We start from the raw sequence: 13,369 nt of genomic DNA, 5'->3' as shown, positions 1-13,369 counted from the left end.
GGGAGATGTAGAAGAAAGAATATTCTGGCCAAAAGTAATCAGCATGATTTCTGTCGGCCCTCCACATTTGTGGGTTTTACTTTGCAGATGTGATTATTTGTGGATTTGATTAATATGTTCTCTCTAGGAATCTCTACAGCATTAGTCCATGGTCAATTTCTGGTGGATGTTGACCCTAGAGGTGCACTGGAGGGCCTAGATATTTCTAGAAACGTATTCCCTCAGTTTAAAAAATAGTGGTCTTTTTATTCATGATTTTTCCACTTTCACAGAAGTCGTGAACCTATAACCCCAGTCAGTGTGGAGGGCTCGCTGTGTTATGACTGTTCTTTCCAAGAGAAACTTGTTGTGCATCCCAAAACTTAAGAAGTGGAGGTAAACCCTGAAAAAGGACACCTGTATTTACAGGAACACCTAGGGTTAGTAATCTTGTGGAGTAACTTTCTACCGAAATAACAAAGCAGTGCCTGCTGATGGAACTGTTTCCAAATAAAAGAGCTATTGTTTGTGTTCACTGCTTCAGAGGCAGTCAGAGACCCTCACGTGGCCCTTGAAGACATATTTCCCACATACGCTGAACTGTTTGGGTTTCTTATTTTATCTACTGATCACTGAAGATGTAACTGGAGGCAGAGAGTATTTTTATTGATATCTTCTGTTGAAAGGTGCCAACAAAACAACTTCAGTAGTGAAAAATTGTCCTCACTATATTTGATATAAGTTGAAAATATGATGTCTAACCAACAGTGCTGCCACATTGTGACCAAGTTGAACTTCTCATGGGGTACAAGACTGTATGCTCAACTAAAAGTCTAATTTCAGAACATAGCATGGCAACATGTTTTACATGGCATATACTAGTGGAACAAGCATTTTGCTTTCTGCCTGGCCTTTATAATTAGTGAGATCTGTTCCCAGTGTATACAGGTTTTGTATCCGATATTTGAAATGTTTGTACCAGAAGTGTTTCGGATTTTGGAATACCTTTGTTTGAATAAAGGTACATTATCTTGGGGAAGGAACCCAGGTCTCAACATAAAAAATCATTTATGTTTCTTATACACCTTATACATGTAGCCTGAAGATAACTTTATACTATATTTAGAATCATAGAATCATAGAATAGTAGAGTTGGAAGAGACCTCATGGGCCATCCAGTCCAACCCCCTGCCAAGAAGCAGGAAATAGCATTCAAAGCACTCCTGACAGATGGCCATCCAGCCTCTGCTTAAAAGCCTCCAAATAAGGAGCCTCTACCACAGTCTGGGGCAGAGAGTTCCACTGCCGAACAGCCCTCACAGTGAGGAAGTTCTTCCTAATGTTCACATGGAATCTCCTTTCCTGTAATTTGAAGCCATTGTTCCACGTTCTAGTCTGCAGGGCAGCAGAAAACAAGCTTGCTCCCTCCTCCCTATGACTTCCCTTCACGTATTTGTACATGGTGTTGTCGACCGCGTTTTAGGGGATCGGGCCCTTAAGGAGAGACCCGATCCGGTCCTGAGAGAACGGACCTTGGCGGAGCCAATAGGAAAATATGAGCCGCAATACAACCTGAAGCCGAAATGAAGAAGGTCCGCCAAAGTTGAAGGAAAATCCGCCAAGGAGTCTTTATTGAGCAATTCAGCTGAAGAGGACTCTAGTAGCGATCATTCAGTCTACTAGGGTACCACATAATCAAAATAAAGCCATATTTATACAAAATTTCAGTCTGACAGCCCTTTGAATTTCCCGCCCCGCTCCCCCGCCCATCTGATCGTTGATAGGCTAGAAGGTTGAACAAGGCGGGCTTTCGTTTCCCGCCTTGCTCCGTTGGCCCAATAGGAAGCTACCTTTTGTCTCTACTCAGGCCAATCAGGAAAGAGAAGGCGGGAGTTATTGAAACAATGGGGTGACAGGGCAGGAACTGTCGGATTAAGACCTGCTAGACCGATTTCTAAAGGGATTAATGGCAGCAATCAAGGGTGTCCGGGTTTCTGTCACGTATACAGATTTCAGATATGCCTTGGGGTGTCAGAGATGGAAGCAAAGATGGGTGGTGATGAGCCATATTGACAGGCTCTGCAGGGCGCCTTCCTGAGGTGTCCTGGTTTTTCCTTTGGGTGAGATATGACAATGTTTGCCTTGGGGCGAATCACCTTTAGGTCAACACTCCGAATTCGGCGACTCAAGCCCTATATTGTCCATGCAATCTGAATTTGATTGGGTTTAGCGGTGGCAGATTATCCTTTTGTTTTTGGGAAGGGAAGCCTGGGTCATAGGAAATGGGATAGGTTCTGGGGTTCAGGTTGAGTTCAAAATATTTCCTATTTGATTTCATGACTTGGCAATTATATGAAATAAAATGAAAAATAAAATAAAGTTGGAATATAAACCCTGCTGGGAAAAATACATATTTTCCGGGGATCCCAAAGAGTACAAATACATATAGGCAGACAGATAGATTCCATGGAAATAAGGGAGAATCCATAAAAGTGAGTTACATTGCCTAAAGGGGAATCATGAATGATATAAACAATTGAAAATATTTGATAAGAACGAAGTTCATAACATCTGGAGAACCCAGCATGGAAATTCATAAAAGTGGAGTTTTAGCAGCATGATTTTACAATTCATGAAGTTGTTATCTCTTGCCTCAGAGTGCAGGGATAATCCACAGTAAACTCCAGTAAAAAGTCTCAATCACCTTCTACTATAAATATATGGAATATAGAACATAAAGTCTTGATTTTTGAACTATCTTTTACAAAGTCCTGGGGGGGGGGGTGGTCACCTCGATCACGGTCACCTCGATCACAATGGCTATCATGTCTCCTCTCAGCCTTCTCTTCTGCAGGCTAAACATGCCCAGTTCTTTAAGCCGCTCCTCATAGGGCTTGTTCTCCAGACCCTTGATCATTTTAGTTGCCCTCCTCTGGATGCTTTCCAGCTTGTCAACATCTCCCTTCAATTGCGGTGCCCAGAATTGGACACAGTATTCCAGGTGTGGTCTGACCAAGGCAGAATAGAGGGGGAGCATGACTTCCCTGGATCTAGATGCTATACCCCTATTTATCCAGGCCAGAATCCCATTGGCTTTTTTTGCTGCCACATCACATTGTTGGCTCATGTTTAACTTGTTGTCCATGAGGACTCCAAGATCTTTTTCACACGTACTGCTGTCGAACCAGACGTCCCCCATTCTGTATCTTTGCATTTCATTTTTTCTGCCTAAGTGGAGTATCTTGCACTTGTCCCTGTTGAACTTCATTTTGTTAGTTTCGGCCCATCTCTCTAGTCTGTTAAGATCGTTTTGAATTCTGCTCCTGTCTTCTGGAGTGTTGGCTATCTCTCCCAGTTTGGTGTCATCTGCAAACTTGATGATCATGCCTTCTAACCCTTCGTCTAAGTCGTTAATAAAGATGTTGAACAGAACTTGGCCCAGGACTGAACCCTGCGGCACTCCACTCATCACTTCTTTCCAAGATGAAGAAGACGCATTGGTGAGCACCCTTTGGGTTCGTTCGCTTAGCCAATTACAGATCCACCTAACCGTAGTCTAGCCTACATTTTATTAGTTTGTTTGCCAGAAGGTCGTGGGGGACTTTATCGAAGGCCTTACTGAAATCCAGGTAGACTACATCCACAGCGTTCCCTGTATCGACCCAACTCATAACTCCATCAAAAAAAGAGATCAGATTAGTGTGGTATGACTTGTTTTTGGTAAATCTGTGTTGGCTATTCGCAATGACCGCATTTGTTTCTAAATATTTGCAGACCACTTCCTTAATGATCTTTTCCAAAAACTTGCCTGGTATCGACGTGAGGCTGACCAAACGGTAATTGTTTGGGTCGTTCTTTTTTCCCTTCTTGAAGATAGGGACCACATTCGCCCTCCTCCAGTCTGCTGGGACTTCTCCTGTTCTCCAAGAACTCTCGAAGATAATTGCCAGTGGTTCTGAAATAACCTCATCTAGTTCCTTCAATTCCTTGGATGTAGCTAATCTGACCCTGGGGACTTGGGGATTTTTAAATAATTTTATGCACAAAAGAATTTCTGTATATTGAACCTCTAGAAAACGAAGGTATCCTCTCTCCTCTGCAGGAGTCTACCGTATACCATGCAGCTGTGGACAAGTCTACATAGGGACCACCAAACGCAGCGCCCAAATACGAGTCAAAGAACATGAAAGGCACTGCAGACTCACTCAACCAGAGAAATCAGCCATAGCAGAGCACTTGATGAACCAACCTGGACACAGTATGTTATTTGAGAACACAGAAATGCTTGACCACCCCAACAACTATCATGTCAGACTACATAGAGAAGCCATTGAAATTCACAAGTATGTGGACAACTTCAACAGAAAGGAGGAAACCATGAAAATGAACAAAACCTGGCTACCAATATTAAAAAGTATTTTAAAAAGTAGTAAAAAAGTATTTAAAAAGTATTCGACAACACAGTATTAAAAAAACTCCAAAATCAGAACAGTAAATAAAAGCAACACTCTGAAAACAGAGGATTTCCAGACATGAATCAACCAAGGGCAGTTAACGACTCTAAACAAAGGATGCCCCGGAGGCAGGAAGAAGACAGCAGATAAGCTTTTCAATGATAATTAAGGTGATTAACAACATTCACATTGGCCTCTCTCACCCTGGACTTTTCACAGATATATATCAACCTCTTTGCTTAGTTTTCTCCATACCTCACAACCTCTGAGGATGCCTGCCATAGATGTGGGCGAAATGCCAGGAGAGAATACTTCTGGAATATGGCCATACAGCCCGAAAAACATACAACAACCCTGAAAGGTATCACTACCTCAGGCACCCATGTGGACCATTCTAAACTATATCAGGAGTCCAGATAAAGGATACATAACCTGTAGCATGTTTGAAGTTCCTCAATATACATAGTCCACACATAGCAAAAGGCAACCAATTTAGCAATGCCTTCACTAGTGTGGAAGTTCAGGTACTTTCTGAATAGAGAACACAAGCATAATTTCCCATGGCTTCATTCCAGACTGGGGAAAATTAAATTGCACCTTGCCAAATTTCAAAATGTTAAAAACAGCAAGAGTGTGGTGAAACATCCAGTCACCTAGTTACAAATTATAGGACTGTAGTTGTTGTGGCTGCACATTAAGAATCACAATAAGACCTTATGCAATACAGACAAATTACATTACAACGTTATAACCATAAATAAGGAGACTTTGAAAATTGCTCCAAATCCTGATTCTTGATCATTTAAGATCATTTTCACTATTCTATGTGGATTGGTTGCCAGTTAGGTATTTGTAACATTCAGTTTCATGAACAGTCTCATCTAGGACTCGATTCTGTCCTGTTTGAGCAGATAAAGCACTGCCAAAGTAACACCGCAGAACAGCTCTTATTTTCAGGAAGTTCTTCTTAAATGGTGCACATTTTCAAGGCTGTGCTAAGAATTTTTGTGTGTTTTTGCTTTTGCTTTTTGGATCTCAGTAGAAATCCATTCAATACAACAGATCAAATGTTCGTTTCTTAATGGAATAGTAAATAGTAGTAAATAGTAATAGTAAATGTATGCATATGTTCATACTCAAATGTTTGGCTGTTTTTTCAGTGAGATTTGATTGAGGATGGAAAGCGCCCGAGAGCAATTTTTCTCAGCTCTGTTCCAAAAATGTATATAATCATTTGGATTTTTGGTTTTTAAAAAGTCTTCATGTATGTGAATGCAATTTTCCTGCTTCTTGGCAGGAGGTTGGACTGGATGGCCCATGAGGCCTCTTCCAACTCTATGATTCTATGACTCTATGTGAGCTAGAATAAAATAAACCTTTTTCTGACTAATGTTAATCATCAGTTATATAAATCTTATTGACCACTGGGAATAAACAATATAGCACTGAGCAAAAGGCAAAGCTGAGTCATGAAGCTGAGTTCAAAAAAAAAAGGGGGGGGGGAAAGAAAGACGGTTATAAAACATGCTTGCTGCCGTTTTCTCTGCTCCTATTTTAATTGCTTGAACTATTTTGTGAGTAGAAATGATGACATTTTCAGCATGGCGGTGTTGTATTAATACTGTAAGCATAAACTTCATCCATAAAAAAGAAAGTAGGAAACAAATGCTACACATACTGAATATTTTTGGCAATTTTATTAGCATCTGGAAGTTTTTGTCTTTTTTTTTTCCTTAGCAAGGAGTTGCTGAAAGCCTTCTGGCAGTGAGTCACTAAAACAGTCTCTAATCACCATGTATATCAGGTACAAATGAATAAGCAGCAGATGTTAAATCACAGAATCCGGGTTGGAAGTGACAACCCAGGTCAGCCTGATCCGACTGGCAATGAAGCTATGGATCAAAACATCTTCTTTTCCTTGACATCTTTCTTTTGCCTTCATTTCTTTTGGAAACTTATTTATCCTTCTCACAATCCCTCAATACTGTCAGCTCTATTCACAGCTTTATTTGCTTTCAGAATGTATATCTCTACCCATTGCCTTCTTAGTCCCTTGAAAAACAATATGTCCATGTGTTAGATAGCTCCATGAAAACCACAGTGTTTGGTGGACAAATTCCACTTTTAGCATAATCTGCAAACGACAGAAAAATAAAGTTGACACTTTCATACCACCTTTGTATAAACCCATAGTGTGACCACATCTTTTTAAAAAAACTACCAAGAGGAGCTGGTGAAATGATTGAAACAGTCAAGGGACATTTTATGGTCAAGGAACATTTCGCTTTTTTACTTTATGGACAAAACTACAACATACTCTCCAACATTTCATAGATGAAAGCCTGGACAAGTGTAAGCAGACAACAACAGAGTGTGGTCAACATGGCAAAAGCAATTAGCCAAGAAACAAGGATAGGAGAAGCTGCAGCAGTTTGTTTTTGTTAGAGCCAACTAGGATAGGCAAGATTCTGCCCTGTCATCTCGTAGAATCATAGAATCGGAAGAGACCACATGGACCATCTAGTCCAACCCTCTGACATGCAGAAAAAAACACAATTGAAGTATCCCTGAGAGATGGCCATCCAGCCTCTGTTTAAAAGCTTCCAAGGAAGGAGCTTCCACCACACTCTGAGGCAGAGAGTTCCACTGCTGAACAGCTCTTACAGTCAGAACACTTTTCCTAATGTTCAGGTAGAATTTCCTTTCCTGTAATTTGAACCCATTTCTCCAAGTCCTAGTTTCCAAGGCAGCAGAAAACAAGTCTGCTCCCTCTTCCTTATGACATCCTTTCACATAGTCACATATCTCCTCTCCTATCTTGTAGAGTTAAGTTCAAACTACTAGTTTTACACTTTGAATTTAGGGTCCACCCAAACAGGGCCCAAAATGTGTGAGCTCTCGCGCTTTTACTGGAGTTGTCCAAACGACGGCTCTGATAAAAATGAATTAATTCAAGCAAAGCAGGAAAACCTTGCATTTTGTCCTGAATTAATTAGATAGCCCATTAGATCTGAGTCTTCTCTACCCCACTGGGAAAGTGCTTTTTTTTGGAGGGGGGACTTAAACCCTCACTGAAGCAGGTTTCTTAAACCCTCTTTGTCATGGGTTTAATTGTAGTCTGGAAGCGCTCTTAGTTTGCACAAAGTAAAGTAAGTTGAAGAGGAGGAGGGAGGAGGACATTTCAAACTGGGACATTAAAAAACTTTTGAAGAAGTCGGATGACAGAGGATTAATTGAGATTCTGCTTGCCAAATTCAGTTGAAGGATATGTTATAATACTGGGGTTGCTTTGCTTAAAGAAAAAAATAAGTAGAAAGAGAAGCCCATATATACTGGCAGAGTAACAGAAAGCTGAAATCTGTGAAAAGGGCAAATGACCAGACCACGCAAGAGTGAACATGTTACCAGGAAGGCATACGCTTGAAAAACCTCATCCATAGGAAGGCAGAAACAGTTGTTTTAAAGGCTTTACAACCAGCACCTCATATTTGCTGGGGTTAGGGGTGCAAGATTCCTGTGCAAGAGGATCACACAAATAAAATCACTGCAATTTTTTTAACTTGAAAGAACACCTATCTAAGAATCTCTAGTTCCTGCAGCATGGCCCCTATGATCAATGATCTCTCTACAAACCTTTAGATCTTCCAGTGCAACATTTTAATCAAATACTCAAATAATCAAATTTGCAAATGTCCGACCTGCAAATATGAAGAGCCAACTACAACATTTACTAGTCCTGTACAATAACGAGGGTATAGGCTGACTAACCTTATTGGAAATTTTATGAATGGAAGCTGTCCAAAAGTGATGCTATTATTTGCCTTTACCAAAATAAAGTGAGACAATCCAAAGGGGGGGGGGGGGGGGGGAAGGGCTTGATTACATGGCCTGCATGCTCTGTTGCCATAAGCAAACACGTGCTCTTCTCTCTCGTTTATTGTTACTTTGATGCTTAGTTGCTAAGGATGAGACAATTTGATCTGCTGGAACTCTTCCTTGTATTAATAAAGCTGAGGTCACCTTATGAAACAGCAAGAAACTTACACAACCGTACCCTGCCAAAATGCTTTCTATGAATCTGAACAGCAGCTTATTAAGCTTATTATAACAGTACTGATCCAATTCATTATCTACTCTGAAGTAGGTTCTACACAGGGTTGACCACTTGGTTCTATTGGTTCTATTATATCTCTTTAATCTCAGAGACAAAATTTGATGATAGAACATTCCTGTCTTTTATCCTCTTTGCATACTGTTGACAGAACCAACACTTTAGTATCTCTTCAAATGAATCCAGATTGAGCTAGTATTTCTGTGGGATCTTTTACTCAAAGCCAATACTATCACTCCGAAAAGAAACCTGTGTGTGGAAACACTGTTATATAAACCTGTGGTTGCATGTAAACAAGATAATAAAGCAGGTTCTGGTGTAATGCTTCCCTCTCCCTTCCTCCACTATTTAGTATCTTATATAACATCCTTATCATGTGGTTTATTACCCTGATCCTTTTCTACAAAGGCTATACCCTATTTACTTTGCTGGGAAAGTGAGGGGGGGGGGTAGATTAATATGTATGTTATATTAACGTGTTAGCACTTGTGGATCCATCCACTGATATCGTGCTATGAAACTGCAGGCTGGGAAGACACTGGGAACAAAAAGCCAAGACACATTTGGGTGTTCTTTTATTCTGAATATACAGTGTAAACTCAAACTTCTTCTATCCTCTTCAAAGTGCACAAGCTCTTTAATAGTGTGAGAACAGGGATAACTAAATATTTTCTTTACTTATGGGCCTGGAGATAGAAATGGTTATAGTTTTTAGTAAAGTCAGCGGAAGCCAAGATGGGTATTTATCTTGATTGATTGCTCCCCAATGAAATTTCCCTTCAGTCCCCAAATTTATAGTATTGAATGTGAGCATTTAAAATACATGTCAGGCATACACACAAAAGGGCAGGTGGCGTTACTAAGGGAATTGAGGCATGGCAAATAAGAGAGAGTCTGAGTTGTGAATAATTGTCAGTGTTGGCAATTTGGGAAATGAAAGGAAATTTATTTGGCTGGGGCAGATATCTTATTTGGGGAGCAATGTCCTCATTCTTCCATCATAGCTACAACTTTGCTAGAAATCGATACCTGGCAACATGCAAACATACATATTCACATATTGACTGTTGTAAGAGAACTTTACTGAGTCTATCCCTGTACCTACAATACAATGTACCCCATCCAACACTGGCCCTTCATCCAACCACAAGGCTGATGCTGACAGTGGCTAAACCAAGACAAACTATGTGGCTTGAGTGAGATGAAGTAGACTGCTGACAGCTAGGGAAAAACACAATGCTCACATTACATTTCTAAATGGCCTGGTATGCCCTTAGCCATTTGCCCAACAATCCTGTGTGGGTTGAGTATTTTTTGCTCCTATTATATTCCTCTGGAATTACTAAAGGAAAAAATAAACTTGCATCAACAGAAAAGTGAAAAGCAGGCACTCCCAATTGAAATCGACAATCTGAATGAAAGAATTATATCACATGACTTCCCTCTCTCTGTCTGTCTCTGTCTCTCTCTCTGTCTCTCTCTCTCTCTCTCTCTCTCTCTCTATCCCTTCTGTTGCCTAGCCCAGGGCTCTAGGCTCCTTGTGTGTGTGCTCCTTCAAGTTGCTTGACTTATGGTGACCCCATGAATTTCCTAGAGTTTTCTTAGGCAAGGACTACAGGATCTTCATGACAAGGGTTGGACTGGATAGCCCCTGTAGTGTCTTTTAGCTCTATAATTGTATGGTTCTATAATTTAGCTCCCTCTTTCATACGCTGTGTACACTGAGGAAGGAGGAACAGTGAAGCTTCTGGCTAGGACTCCATATTTGCCTCCTTCTCTTGAACACCAAACAGATTTGGGTTCAGGAACAGAAACATAGGAAATATAACAGGAAAAGGCACATTTTTTCTCTATGAAGTCTATCAGGATTGGTGGACAACTTTTCACACCACCACAAGTGCAGCATTTTATTTTTCCGCATAGGAATGGATGACAACAATTAACTTCTCTGAGAGGTAAGCAAAGGTGCCATGTATTTGCTGCCACCCAATTCTTTGTCATGCTAAGAAGCAGAGGAACATTGGAAGAAAAGCATAATTTGCACCCTGGACAGAGAGGAATGAGAAACTTCTAGCCAACTATTATTTTCCTTGGATAGGAATTGAAGTACAACAGCAAAATAAAGTACACATTACTTAATCTGTATCAGAAGCTTAGCCTGCTGCTTCATGCACTGTGTAGTCAAGTATGGAAATTTATAAAAGCACAGCAATGAGGTAAGAACACTTAGATAACTTGTGTCACATTTGTGCTACCAGTAGATGGTACTACTGCCTCAGTTTTATATGCAAATTCAGTTTCTTAGGCTTTATTTGCAAAAATATGATAGTTTCAAGAGTTAATCAACCAAAACAGTTTTAATTTAATTATTGCAATATTTTAATAGGCATGGTCGGGAGACATTTCCATGTTCACATTTCTTAGAACATTCATGATAATTTTACAGTACACTGTCTAGTTATTGTACTACATAGGAGGACACAAGAGGGAAAACTCTATGAAGGATCATAGTAAAGATTATTCAGAATTTCTCAAAAATCTGCATGCCTGAAGCCACAAATTAAATGGGCCCTAAATACCCTAATGGTACCAGATCCTGTCTGATCTTGGGAAGCTTAGTAAATTGAACCTTGATTAGTATGTGCTGTAGGCTTTATTTCAGAAGGAACTGACAAGAATGACCTCTAGTATTCCTTGCCTAACTCTACCCCATGACATTTCTTGGGTCACTATAAGTCAACAGCAACTTGAAGGCACATGCACACATAGAAGCACAGTTCAGTTTCAATGCCTAGTACTTTCTTAGCCCAAATACTTTTATGCCTGTTCATGTGTTATTAATGCCACATAATATACAGGACAGAACATCTTTAACTGTTATTTAGAAGATGTGAGGTTGCAGTTTGGGTGTTAGAATACGGTTCTGGGAGACCAGGGTCCAGATCCCTCCTCAGCTATTTAGCCCCAATGGGTGACCTTGGGCAAGTCACATCCTCTCAGTCTTAGATAAAGGCAATGATGAATTGCCTCTTACCAAATTCTGCCAAGAAAATCATGTGGAAGAGTCTGCATAGGTCAGAGTGAATTTGAATGCACATAATAATAGAAGAGAAAGGTTCAGCAGGTACTAAATCTCTACTCACTTATAGTACCCAGTGCTGTACAATTATTAAACTGTAATAATTAAAGGCACAGGAATCCTGTTCTCCTTTTCACCTGGCACCTATGAGTTAGGTTTAGTGTATAGGGGTTATTTTCCTTCCTTTGGTTTTATGTAGAGGCCAGTAGCTCTGATGTCAATGTGACAGTGAACCTGTTCTGGATTTTGGTCTCAGTTTTAAGGGAGCCATCCAAAGAGTAGGGTAGCTCTTTAATGTAGAATAGCTACTCCTGCACAAGATATGGCCCTTTCCCTGCCTGCCTTCCTAGTCAGGCACAGAGGGGGAGAAAGTAGCCCATAGATTTTTTTTAAAAATACTGGCCCTTTATTATTAGCAAATTGTGCAGGCCTGGTGTAGACTAAAACTTGGAGTTGATTCATCACTCCACTGTTGTCAGCGTGAGACTTGATGGCTTTCAAACAAGATCAGATATATTTGTGGAACATAAGAACAGGCAGAACCTCTCATACAATTACATCTCCAACCCAAGCTGATCAAGCAAGGGAATTAGTGAAATTAGAAGAGCTCCCACTGCCAGCCACAAGCTGCCACCTTGCTAGACAGAGGTACCTATAGGCTCCCTGGAGCAGCCACTTGCCTGGTGCCTCAGAGGTGAAGGGTCCCCAGAGACTGTGGCTGTATAAAGTTATGAAAAGAAGTATCCCCTAGATAAGAAGCTGTTTGGAAATGGCAACAGGAATGGACATTTTGTCTGCAGCAAGCAGTCATTATTGTGTATGTATGTACCTTCCAGAAATCTGTTGACTTATGGTGAACTCAGGAATTTCCCAGGCTTTTTGTAGGCAAGTAATACAGTGCTCAAAGACATTTTTGCCATTTCCTTCCTCTGAAACAGCCAATAACGCCTGGTATTCATTGGTGGGTTCTCATCCAAAGACTTACAACAGCTGACTCTGCTTAGCTTCCAAGTTGAGACAGAATCTGATGCCTTTAAGTTTACTGCAAGATCAGACTTCCATTCGAAAACTATTAAAGGTAAAGTCTGGTCGTGTCTGACTCTGGGGGTTGGTGCTCATCTCCATTTCTAAGCCGAAGAGCCGGTGTTGTCCATAGACACCTCCAAGGTCGTGTGGCTGGCATGACTGCATGGAGCGCCATTACCTTCCCGCTGGAGCCATACCTATTGATCTACTCACTTTTGCATGTTTTCTAACTGCTAGGTTGGCAGAAGCTGGAGCTAACAGTGGGCGCTCACTCCGCTCCCAGGATTCGAACCGTGACCCTTCAGTCTGCAAGTTCAGGAGCTCAGTGCTTTAACACACTATGCCACCAGGGGCTCAAAAAAAAAACTATTTCATGACTGTAATTCCCAGCTCCCACTCCCCAATTATTAACAGCCTCATCACAAGCAACATTATCTTAGGCCTGCTGAGTACACATTTTTGCCATTGTCCATCACACACAGAACAAGAAAGAAAGCACTTAAAGAATCTTATTGTGTGTTTTGCAACATTGACTTCCTTGAAGTAACTGTCATTGGGCAAAAGACAGGGTGTTACTCTAAATCTTATGGTTAGTCATTATAATTAAAGTAGACTCACAGAATCAGTGGGATTTACCTACACAATATCTTAGTAGGAAATTCTACTCAGGGGAATCGAATAGGAATTTTTAAAAGTTAACTTATGTATTGCAGCCCCCAG

The sequence above is a fragment of the Anolis carolinensis genome, chromosome 2, assembly GCF_035594765.1.
Source record: "Anolis carolinensis isolate JA03-04 chromosome 2, rAnoCar3.1.pri, whole genome shotgun sequence".
Classification (NCBI taxonomy): Eukaryota; Metazoa; Chordata; class Lepidosauria; order Squamata; family Dactyloidae; genus Anolis; species Anolis carolinensis.
This window is presented reverse-complemented; position numbering follows the sequence as displayed.